We start from the raw sequence: 12,329 nt of genomic DNA, 5'->3' as shown, positions 1-12,329 counted from the left end.
CTAGAGATTCAAGTCTACATTTTCGCAAGTTAAAGGAAACAGTCTGAGATTCCTCTGCAACTTGAAAATTATACAGTTCAAACTAATATCAAGCTAAGTGATATTCAGGAGAGAGTAGGAGCCACTTCTCCACAACACAATATGCTTCTGTGGTTCTTGAATTAATATCAGACCAATAGGACACCAGCGAAAAAGGTATCAGTTCAAAAAAGACAATTTTAAAGTGTGTGTGTGTGATAGATAATAATAAAAATAATAAAATAAAATGTTAATCACTTAATTTTTAAATTGTTAAAATATTTGAATCATTGTATATAATATCAAGCAAAATATCCTTTAAAGGTGTATATGCTGACTAGACTGTGGTGGTAATCTAATTATACTGAAATATGATTTTGATTGTATGTTAATAAATAAAGTTGTCCGGGGGTCAGAGCTATTAGAGCCATAGCAAGAGTGTGGCGGTGGTGGCACACGCCTTTAATCCCAGAAAGCCAGCCTTTAATCCCAGGGAGTGGTGGTAGAAAGCAAAAAGATATATAAGGCGTGAGGACCAGAAACTAGAAGCATTTGGCTGGTTAAGCTTTCAGGCTTTGGAGCAACACAGTTCAGCTGAGAGCTATTGGGATGAGGACACAGAAGCTTCCAGTCTGAGGAAACAAGACCAGCTGAGGAACTGGTGAGGTGAGATAGCTGTGGCTTGTTCTGTCTCTTTAAATAGACTAACAGACAGGAAAAGGAGCCCTCATTCGGGAAGCTGGGACACCGCAGGCGGAAGGGTGAGATTTTGGCTCTGAGCTCTGACCTCTCGGCTTTCTCTTTTGCATTATTTCTGTGTTTCTTATTTAATAAAACAGTTGGTTACATCCATACTAGACTCTGACCAAGATATGAGTGTGCAAAGATTTTTCCTTCAATATGCACTTTAAGAAAAATTTAACAGTACTCATTCACAGGAAAGCAAGAAAGCATTCGGCAACTGTATAAATTTACCAGTTCATTGTAAACTTCCAGAAAAAAAAAAAAAAACTGTGAGGAGTGTGGTATATCAGAGAAAGGGCCATGCAGGATCTTTCTAAGACTGCTGGCTGCTAATAGCCCTTATTTGTTTTAGACGATTTAATGGAGGACTCAGGTGCTAGGGATTTGTTTTGGCATGGATACTATCAAGAAACAAATAATAATTTGGTTTAATCAGTGATTGGCAATGATGGAGAGATGAAGCTACTCCATTAGGAAGGACGGGGGAAATTTTTCTTTCTTTGTCTTGGACAATGTTTGACCTAATCTTTTTGGTAAGAAAGCAGCGTTCTCTGGAAAATTATTAATGTGAAAACAGAAAGGGAACAAGACAGGCCCAGTGGGTGTCAGGAGGGGTGCAAATGTAAGTATTAGGATTGATAATAAGGTAAAACGCATGGAAATATCATAAGACACACAAGAGAAAAGAGAAAGTGGATGGAGAAGGCAATTGGCATGGTGAGAGATTGACCACAAAGACATCAGAATCACTTCTACTTTCCCATCTTTCTGCTCCAGCAGCTATGGACTATGGGTCCGTTGTACATGCTTGGAAGATATTGGAAATAGAGTATGAAGCAAGGAAGCTCATGTTTCAAGATGCGTGTCATTCTTTGAATTCAGGAAGAGAAAGCATCCAGGCTGTGGAGGATTCCTAGGGTGTTTACACTGGAACAATTCACTCCTCCAAGGAACACACTGATGTTGTGTCAGACCCTAAGTGGGAAGCAGCAGTAGTTAAAGTCAACTGAGAACAGATGTTTATAAGTTTGTCTACCTCACCAAAGTAAAGAGCAGAGCATCTAATTCTAAAGAGACCACACAGCAGACATGAATGGGAGGGAATATAGTGGCAGCCTGAAGACAAATGTACCCTAAAAGAAGGATTGAATTTTTAAAGGTATAAAAATGAGGCCATATATAAGAGTTGCAGTTTAGAACACTAGTCACAGTAGTTACAACGAAGAGAGGTTTTTAATAAGCACACTGCTTGAAGTTTGAAGCATGTTTTGGGATCCTGAAGCAGCAAGTGTGATATCTGGTGACATCTTCTATACACTACAAACACCTTATCCAAGATTTGTGGGCTTTTCAGACCAGCTCTTTAACTGGTAATATGCATTGATTTTTCTTCCACATTTTAATCAGTGCTTAATATGTCATTTATTTTTAGACTCGAATAATATCCTCTAGTCCTGATAGATCATTTCTTCTTTCTAACAAGCCCTCCTCATGTAGTCCAGGATGGACTTGAACTTATGGTTTAGCTAAGGGTAGAATTAATTTTTTTTCTGCCTGCTTTCACTTGCCATGTGCTGGGGTTGCATGTGTATGCCACAATCTCTAGGTTGCTGTTTCATATTTTTATGATTGTTTAATATTGAATTTTAAAATTCTTTATACACTTTAGATAGCCTTCTATTTTAAGCTATATTTATTTTGTATGTTTTGGCCAATCTGTATATTCTCTTCTCATTGTTTTGAGAGTACCTGGTATTATACTTTAAATTTTCCTTACAGAGATTTTATTCTCATGGATCTCATTGTACATTCAGTAGGAGTATTCAAACTTTAGTTTAGATGACTGTCTCATAGAAACTTATTTGTGGTATCTCAGTGACGTTTTTCAGTTACCTTTGGATGCTATAACAAATTGCCATAATCTGCATGACTTAACAACATACGGTTATTTCTCACACTTCTTAAGGCTGGAACTCAAGAAGATTTTCACCAATTGATGAAGTAACTATAGATATGTATTTTATAACATGGACCATTATAGAATACTTCCCATTTTCAGATGGAATTTTGTGCTCTTAGAACTACAACCATCATGAGGCCATAATCCTCCTGTTTATTACTTTTTTTTTTTTTTGAGACAGGGTTTCTCTGTGTAACTTTGGTGCCTATCCTGGATTTTGTGCTGTAGACAAGGCCTCAATCTCATAGAGATCCAATTGGCTGAGTGCTGGGATTAAAGGAGTGCTCCACCACCGCCCAGCTTGTTCATTAATTTTATCTTCTGGACCCAGCACTATATCTGTTACAATGAATGAGAAAGGATCAGGATCAATGAAATGAGCAACTGTAAGTATGGCCAAAGGTATCTGTCATTTGCCAGAATTCTACTTGCATTCTGAAGTCTGCACTCAATCCTCCCAAAAATTGGCAAATTTTAGTGCTTCCCCGAGTCTCCTCATTCTACAGATATCCTCCAATCAGCAAGGTTAGGGAACCACAGCACCAGTCTCTCATTCACAGATCTGTTGCCCTCATCGTTTCTGATCCTACTATCCTGTATCCTTTCTGTTTGATTCCAATGGCAGGTACCTTTGCTGCTCTCTTCCCACATAAGTGCTGCTCATGTTGGCACAAGGTCTCATATAGCCTTCATCTTTATCCCTCTGGACCCCAGTCACACCTCATTCCACACAGTTGTGGCATATTTCAAACTACCAATGTATGACTTCTGCAGTACTTTCACTTTTTGAAAGTGGCAAATACATATGCTTTTATAGAAATCTGATAATCACCATCACTCTATCTGATCCTCTATTAAACTAACAAGAATATTATGATTAATCTTTTCAGAAAGACTCATTTACTATTATCAAAAGTATATTTGGACTGAGGACTTTTAAAAATTGGTTGTTATTAATTTAAATCAATTTTGAATAATTTGTTCCCTCAGGTCCAGATGGTTATCTGACCAACTGAAGAGCCATGTACTGAGAAAGAATCATATCTTTTCTTTTATGAACTACTGGAAATGTTCTCTGTATTCCTCTGGGTGGCATAACAATCCTACACTACATGTAGAAACTGTAATAACTGCAGTAATTCTATTACCTCATTCAAAGCCACAATCACAGCTGCTGGAGGTCAACAAAGGCTGGCCCTATAAAGATAACTCGACACAATTTCCTTAGAAATAACATGCTTATTGTTTTTAGACTTGAAAATTACATCTTAGTAAATCATTGCATTTGATGTTTTAATTTCTATCTTATGTTAATGATTTATAATCAAAGAATACAAACACAAATATTTGAATCAAAAGGAAATCTTCAAGTTTTGTATCTTAAAGAAACTAATAGTAAGGATTAAAAGAGACATGAAAGGAAATGAGAAAAAAAATCATGACAAAGGTAGGCTTAAATGAATCTTGCCTGTATTTGAATATGAAATCATGAAAATTTGATTTCACAGTTGGAAAAATGGGTACTTGGGAAATCAGAGAAATGAATCAAATTTTATAACTTTATGGAATTGAATTACTTGTCACTGTGAACTAGTACATTAATTAGAAACCTGGTCTCAGAAAGCTAAGAAGCTTCATCTTAGGAAGAAAAATTGTTTAGCGGACAGTTTGACATCAAGATAATCTAATAACAAACATGTAACTGGACCCTAGAAAGAATTAAGAAGAAATATGATTATGCCTTACTATCCTGACGTCTCTCCACATGTCCACTCTTTACTTCTTCCTGTAGGTAGAATAATGTTATCTGTCTCTCTGTATTCCTTACTCTAAATTCTTGGGTATTCAACACAATTTGTGATCACTACCTTTAGAGAAGATCTTTTTTAGTGTAAGAATCATGGACTCTACTAGCATTGCAACACAAACTACCATTTTAAGGGGTTATTTTCTGAATCTCTCTCTCTCTCTCTCTCTCTCTCTCTCTCTCTCTCTCTCTCTCTCTCTCTCTCTTCTCTCCTCTCTTCTCTCTTCTCTCTCCCTGTTACTTGTGTGCATATGAATGTGGTTTTTCTGTGTGTATTCATTGTTCAACCTTGGGTGTGGTTCCACAGGAACTATCTACTTGGTTTTTTGAGACACGGTTTATAATTGTTTGATAGTTCACTGGCTAGACTTGACAAGGACCCACATGTTTATTCCTCCTCAACACTAGGAATATAAATATGTGCCACCATAACTGTCTTTTATTATGTGAGTTTTGGGTGTTAAACTCTATTCTTCATGCTTACATGGTAAGTGCTTTATTAACTGAACTACCTCCCAAGCTGACTTGGTGCACACTATGCTTCAGTATCTGAATATTTGTTTCCTTATCCATTCTCATTAAACAATTTCCCATTCTTGCCACTATAGTCAAAGAAATAAGTCTTATAAAGAGTGTTTTGTCTGTGTGTTTAAGTGTGCAAATATAAGGTTGTAGTATACAGTACCTGAGTGGTATACAAGGCTGTTGAACAGAATAAATGTTTATTGGTAATGATCAGAAAAACACAAAGTTCCTTGTTCTTTATTATGTCAGATATTAATAGGTCACATTTTACATAATGTATTTTAAAAGCTTAATTTTTTTACATTACAGCATTCTCTTATTAAACAAGGAATATTTTATTATGTATATTGCATTTTGTCAGCAAGCTTCAAAGTATATACTTAGTAGATATTTCCTGTTTATGTAAAACTAGATTTCTTGTGTTATTCTCCCTCTTAGAATTGTGCCAAGAATTAATAGTGCATATGCCATATAAAAGACTTAGACTGAGACCTGTCCTTTCATTTTGAAGACTAGGGTCTACTTCAGATCTCTGATTTCTTTCTATCACCAAATTTTGCTGTTTCAACTGATCAAAACTGGAAATGATTCAATTTGCTGCTGATCTAAATCTTCAAAACTGTTTTGCAAGTCCCAACAATTCTTAATCATCAAATCATAAATACCAGAAAATAGCAGTTTAAAATAGAAATGCTGACAAGCCCTTAACTACCCTCATAGTGAATGATGTTGCCATAATGCACTAGATGAGATGTGCTCCTTAGAGCTGATCACCAGCAGTGAGTCCATAAACTCCTGAATTAAGCCTTCACTGATCACAGCTTACACTTTTAAATTAGATTTCCTGCTGCCTTCTCTCCTTAGAGAAATCTGAGCTGTGGCTGGCATACATAGCAAATAGAAACAGGGTAAGCTAAACTACCCATCTCAGTTCTGAAATATATTTCCATCATGCTGCTACTACAGAAGAATATGGTATGTTCAGCTTAGTAAGTATGTCTTTGGCACTTCTTATGAAATAGCTGAAGTCATTCCTAATATATAAAGGAAGAATGTCAGATGGCTGATGAACAGTATGCTCTTCAATAGAAACTAGATGATTTAGAAAGGAACTGTTTATTTTCAACTACTGTATTCAATATTTTAATGCATCCTGATTTCCACAGAATTTTATATATAAAATAATGAAGACAATTTTCAATATTGTATTTATATTAATTGTAATTTTCTTTTTTAAGATATGTAATTATTATTAATGTTTTTAATTTAGATTTACATTACCTTCTGCCTCCCTTTCCTTTCCCAGCTACTTACCCTCAAACCTCTCCCATGTATATGTATGTATGTATACATGTGTATTTATATATATGTATATATGTATATATATATATACATTTATGTAGATGTAACCAACTGTCTTATTAAACAAGAAACACAGAACCAATGTAAAAGAGAAAGCCAAGAGGTCAGAGCTCAGAGCTAAAATCTTATCCTTCCTCCTGCAGTGCTCCTACTTCTCAGAAAGAGACCTACTTCCTGTGTGTATGTCTTTACATAGTCTTTCTGTTCTGCCTTCTCATTGGTTGTAAACCCAAACACGTGACTGCCTCGTCACTGCCTGTATGTACAGCCCTCCAGATCTTAAATGTGTGTGTCTCCAATGCTGGCTGTATCCCTGAACACACAGAGATCTACCTAGCTCTTCTACCAAGTGCTGGGATTAAAGGCATGCACCACCACCTCCTCACTCTTGCTATGGCTCTAATAGCTCTGACCCCCGGGAAACTTTATTTATTAACATACAATTAAAATCACATTTCAGTACAAATAAAATACCACCATACATATATATACATACATACATACATACATACACATATACACACACTGGATCCACTTTTATTGGTGGTATGCTTATGGTTTCTAGACTGACAGTTGACAAATTGAATTAGACAAATAATAAGGGGGCCAACATCTTAGCATATACATATATATGTGTGTGTGTATATGTGTATTACATATGTATGTATGTATATATACATGTGTATATTTAATATATATTTATTTACATGTATAAATATATTTTTGTGCATATACATGTATACACACATATGTATATGTACATTTACACACACACACACACACATATATATATATATATATATATATATATATATATATATATGCTGGATCCATTTTCATTGATGATATATATGGTTTCCACATAGACAGTATGCAAACTGACATTGGACAAAGAATAAAGAGGCATATATCTGGGTGAGGCTAATTCTTTCTCCCAGAGGTCATTAGGTGTCTGTTGTTCTTTGCATTGTGTTTAGACATGCAATATTTTTCCTCTTCCATGTCAATAAATTCATTGGTTTGCCATTGTTCCTCTTCTTGTTTATGTATCCATTTCTAGGAGAGATAGTTTCATAGTAGCCTTCCTGGTATTCTTCATGTTCTTACAGTCTTCTAACCAATCTTCCATGATGTTCCCTGAGTTAAAGCTATAGGGGCTGTGTTGTAGATTTGTCTACCTGGGCTGGGGTCCCCAAAAAATCTGTTGATTTCAGTATCATGTCCAGTTTTGGTTTTCTGTGATAGTCCCTATGTGATGTGTGTGTGTGTGTGTGTGTGTGTGTGTGTGTGTGTGTGAGAGAGAGAGAGAGAGAGAGAGAGAGAGAGAGAGACATAGATGCTTTTTTGAAGAGGAGTGATAGCTACAGTTACCTGTGGGTACAAGGATAAGATTTAGAATGGAGTAAAGAATTATGTTAGTTCAGCAAAATGGTGTTAGTAGACTGTTTTCTAAAGTCATCGACCTCACAGTGACCTAGCTAGATTCCCATGATCAGAAAGGTAACAGTCCTGTTGAGTGAGACTTAAATCCAGCTAGACAGCTGTTGTTTGGTACCAACTTGTGTGTGACAGCAATTTTCTATAAGTGCATCAGAATCAATTCAGTCTTAGAAATGATACAATATTTTAAAAGAGAGAATCACTGGAAGAATGTGACTTCCTTTTCTTTTGGCACAATGTGTTTCTAGGCATGCTTTGTTAAATGAAGATTGTTAATTCACAATATTTTTCAGAGATTCAGAATACAAAAATCAGAGTGTATAAGCATTTTCAATGAACAATCTTTATAGACTCATCATAAGACTTATTGAGTTTTCCACCCCATCAGGATTCAGAGAACACTGCAGAAAAGGGGGCAGAAAGAATCTAAGAGCCAGAGGCTATGTAGGACACCAAGAAAACAAATGCTTCTAAATTAACATGATCTATGCAAACATGAACTCATAGAGACCAAGACAGCATGCACAAGGCCTCGACAGTTCTATACCAGATGGGGTCCTAGAGCTGAAAGGGCATAACTTAGAAGTTATCTCCAACTAATAACCACTTGAAAATGAAAAATTAGTTTACTCCAAGGGAGTCTCCTAGGCTAGGGATTTCCTAGGAATCCACAGGACAATTCCAGATTACACTACTAACAGTAGTGGAGAGGGTGCCTGAGCTGGCCTACCCGGGTAATCACATTGGTGAATACCCTAACTGTCATCATAGAGCATTCATCAGGTAACTGATGGAAGCAGATGGCAGAGATCCACAGCCAATCACCAGGCCAAACTTCAGAGGGAATCTACCAGCAAGGGGCATCAAGATCATGATGGAGAGCCGGGCGGTGGTGGTGCACGCCTTTAATCCCAGCACTCGGGAGCCAGAGGCAGGCAGATCTCTGTGAGTTCGAGGCCAGCTTGGGCTACCAAGTGAGTCCCAGGAAAGGCGCAAAGCTACACAGAGAAACCTGTCTCAAAAAACAAAACAAACAAACAAAACAAAACAAACAAACAAACAAAAAAAGATCATGATGGAGAAATCTACAGAGATAACTGAACCAAGCTAGTGGAAATTCACATAGTTTAGACCAATGACTGTGGAGCGTGCATAGGACTGGACTAGGTCCTCTGCATAAGTGAGACAGTTCTGTAGCTTGTTCTGTTTAAGGGGCCCCTGGCAGTGGGATCATGATCTATCCCTAGTGTATGAACTGGCTTTTTGGAGCCCATTGCCTATGGTGGGACACTTTGCACAGCCTTGATGCAGTGGGGAGGGGCTTGGACTTGCCTCAACTGAATATACTAGGCTTTGCTGACTTCCCATAGGAGGCCTTACCTTTTTGGAGAAGGAAATAGGGGTAGGTTTCAGAGGAAGCCCTGGGGAGAGCGGCAGAAGGGATGAGAGGGGGATCTGTGGTTGGTATGCAAAACGAATAAATAATTTCTTAATAAAGAAAAAATAAATAAATTATGAAACAAACAAACAAAAAAGAATTAAAGACAGCAACCATAAAATTCATTCTTGTGTTTTGTAAAGTCCATGCAAGATGAGTTTCAAGTTGAAATTCTGGCTGAAGTTACAACACGTGGATTTTCCTTCTTTTCTGTCTGTTTGTTTTGTAGACAGGGTCTTATTATTATGGAGCCCTGTCTGTCTTAGAACTCACTACGTGGACCAGACTGACCCCAAAATGACAGAGATCCAACTCTGTCTGCCTACCAAATTCTGGGATTAAAGGTATGTGCCACTATACCTGTCTAGGTAGCATTTTCTAATTAAAGGACACTCATTCCTCATCTACCTAACATCTAGAGTCCAATTCCTATTGAAATATTTCAGTTCAGAGTCAATTTGCAAGGTGAAATGATTAATACATCTTGAGAGACAGTACAGCCTAGTTCAGTGGCTCTCCAGATGCTTTCTTTCAGTCACTTCATTTACTACAGCAGCACACTCTTATTTTAGCTATAATTTTTAGATGTTCAAAACAAAGTGGTATAAAGACCTGTTTAAACAATTTTCATCAATAGGCTAGAGGATTAATCAAGACAATCCCTCATCTTTCAGTGTTTTGTTGTCCCATATGATTACTACTCAACAACCACTTTCAATCTGAGTTTTTAGTTTATTTAGAAATGGGCTTTAGAAAATGGCTTCATGTGTAATTGGCTGTTGTTCAATCTTAGCCTCACCTTATCTAAAAATCACTGGATAATGATTGGGTGAGTAGTTGAAGAAAGTTTCTCTTTGGGCAGCATTCCTAATAACATTGTTCACTTGAGTTAGGGGAATGGTTACACAGATGTCACTATTTGAATATGAAATTAAGTAAGTCAGCATTGCTATTCTTAGGAATTGGTTTCATTTGTACAACTGAATGAATCCTTTAGGACAGTTTTATTTGGAGCTTAGCTATGAATAAATAAAAATTAGGTTTATTAATCACCAACTCCTCCAAACTTCAAATCAATTTTGTGATAAAACACATTCAGTTCTTTTTTAAAACCTTTGTAATGGTATTGTTCTTTATTATACTTTCAGCTGAAGCACAGATATCTTGAAGCTTATCCAACAAGAAAACGATACATTTAACCGGAATCAATAGAGGAAAAACTTAAAATGAGAAAAAGAAGTCACCCATATTGTTTTATAATTATTCTATGGATTTTCCTTTCAATAAATTACTCTATGATCACATCAAGCAAAAATATAAATTATCCATAAAGGATTTTACAGATGATCAGTGATGGCATTAATGTATAACTCAGCTGAAATGTATTATGCTAAAACACGAGCCCAGTTCCCAAAGGGTAGAAATCTAATCAATAACTTGCTGAAAGAAAATTTATTAGAGTGGATCTGTGGTGATTTTATGGAGAAATAAAACAGGCAAATATTAAACAAGACAGCTAAAATTAATATTTGATTTCTGCTCCATGAAAGCATTAAACGGGTATTAGTAAAATTCTATACCAGTTCCTGAATGCTTGCTTTTGTTTTCCAAATGAAGCCAACCCAGAGTATGACCATCACATTGCTTAGAGGATTATCTGATATATAAAAATTATGTATATTATAAATAGGAAGATTCATCCCACAAAACAGGCATTAAACAGTTTCTGCTTTGCTCTACTCAAAGCACCATAAAATGACTCAATAGGAAAATGTGAGGACTAAATATAAAGGTTTGACCAGGCTCAGTTTATTCTCTGATTATCAGACAACAATTCTCATTTGAATTCACAGATCAGCATTTTTAGAATTAGGTCCTTATCAATGAATAAAGTGTAAATTCAATGAAAAAAACATGGGTCCTAGTTTAATTTCTATTTCTGTGATAAAACAACCTGTTGAAAATAAACTTGGGAAGGAAAGGGTTTAATCGAATGACTTGTCCTGACCATAGTCCATTATGAAGTAAGACCAGGAACTCACAAATGTCTGGGAATCAATCTACCTCAAGACCCAGCTATACCATTCTTGGGCATATACCCAAGGAATGCTCAATCATACCACAAAGACTCATGCTCAACTATGTTCATAGTAGCATCATTCCTAATATCCAGAAACTGGAAACAACCTGGATGTCCCTCAGCCAAAGAATGGATTAAGAAAATGTGGTACACAATGGAGTACTACTCAGCAGAAAAAAAAATGACATCTTGAAATTTGCAGGCAAATAGATGGAACTAGAAAATATCATCCTGAGTGAGATAACCCAGGCTCAGAAGGACAAACATGGTATATACTCACTCATAAGTGGATACTAGATGTAAAACAAAAGGATAACCAGACTATAACCTACAGCTCTAGATAAGCTAGCTAACAAGGAGGACCCAAAGAGGGATGAATGGATCACCCTAGAAAGGGGAAATAGATGAGATCTCCAAGAGTAAACTGGGGGTGAAGGAGGGCAATGGAGGGTAGGGGATGGGGGTGAGAACATAAGGGAATGCGATGGTCGAGCTGGAACAAAGATGAAGTGGGAAAGCAATAAAAGAGATACTATGATAGAGGGATACATCATGGAGATAGGAAGAAACCGGGTGCTGGGAAGTTCCCAGGAATCCATAATGATGACCCCAGACTTAGACTATTAGCAATAGTGGAGAGGGTGCCTGAACTGGCTTACCCCAGTAATCAGATCAGTGAATACATAGAACCTTTCTCCAGTAACTGATAGAAGCAGATGCAGATATCCACAGCAAAACACCAGCAGAGCTCCAGGAGTCCAGTTGAAGAGAGAGAAGAGGGATTCCAAGAAGAGAGCAAGGGGCATCAAGATCATGATGGGGAAACCTACAGAGACAACCAAACCAAACTAGTGGGAACTCATGAAATTTAGATCAACAGCTGTGGAGCCTGCAGGGGACTAGGCTAGGCCTTCTACATAGCAAGACAATTGTGCAGCATGATCTGCTTAAGGAG

The 12,329-nt window shown here is 36.9% G+C and overlaps 1 long non-coding RNA gene across 1 annotated transcript; it reads left to right on the top strand.

The window, feature by feature from the left end:
• The first annotated feature begins 2,954 nt into the window (after nucleotides 1-2,954).
• LOC143271641 (uncharacterized) lies at nucleotides 2,955-10,972 on the top strand. Its single transcript, XR_013048846.1, has 3 exons — nucleotides 2,955-3,124; nucleotides 9,524-9,638; nucleotides 10,443-10,972. It is a non-coding gene; the product is annotated as an uncharacterized LOC143271641 (long non-coding RNA).
• The last annotated feature ends 1,357 nt before the right edge of the window (nucleotides 10,973-12,329 follow it).

This window comes from Peromyscus maniculatus, chromosome 2, assembly GCF_049852395.1.
Source record: "Peromyscus maniculatus bairdii isolate BWxNUB_F1_BW_parent chromosome 2, HU_Pman_BW_mat_3.1, whole genome shotgun sequence".
NCBI classification, from domain to species: Eukaryota; Metazoa; Chordata; class Mammalia; order Rodentia; family Cricetidae; genus Peromyscus; species Peromyscus maniculatus.
This window is presented reverse-complemented; position numbering and strand designations above follow the sequence as displayed.